Source organism: Mastomys coucha, unplaced genomic scaffold (genome assembly GCF_008632895.1).
Source record: "Mastomys coucha isolate ucsf_1 unplaced genomic scaffold, UCSF_Mcou_1 pScaffold8, whole genome shotgun sequence".
Classification (NCBI taxonomy): Eukaryota; Metazoa; Chordata; class Mammalia; order Rodentia; family Muridae; genus Mastomys; species Mastomys coucha.
The window spans coordinates 43,320,784-43,321,137 of NW_022196914.1; positions in this window are offsets into that span (position 1 = coordinate 43,320,784).

Here is a 354-nt window from a genome sequence, read left to right on the forward strand (position 1 = left end):
ATACCCAGCTGAGCCAGGCAGTGGTGGCACATGCCTTTATCCCAGCACTGGGAGGCAGAGGCAGGCAGATTTCTGAGTTCAAGGCCAGTCTGGTCTACAGATTATATACATACATATATACATACATACATACATATGTATATAGTATATGTTCATATGTATATGTGTGTATATATATATATATATATGTATGTATCCAGACACCTCCGAAAGAGTCATTTGATACCTATGTGTCCACTTAGCTTTGAACCTCACACATTATTCCCATCTCCATCATTATTATCCATATCTTTTGAGACACTACTCTTGGCTATGAAATCCTCTTGTAAAATGCTCATTGCTCAGTTGTGGCTA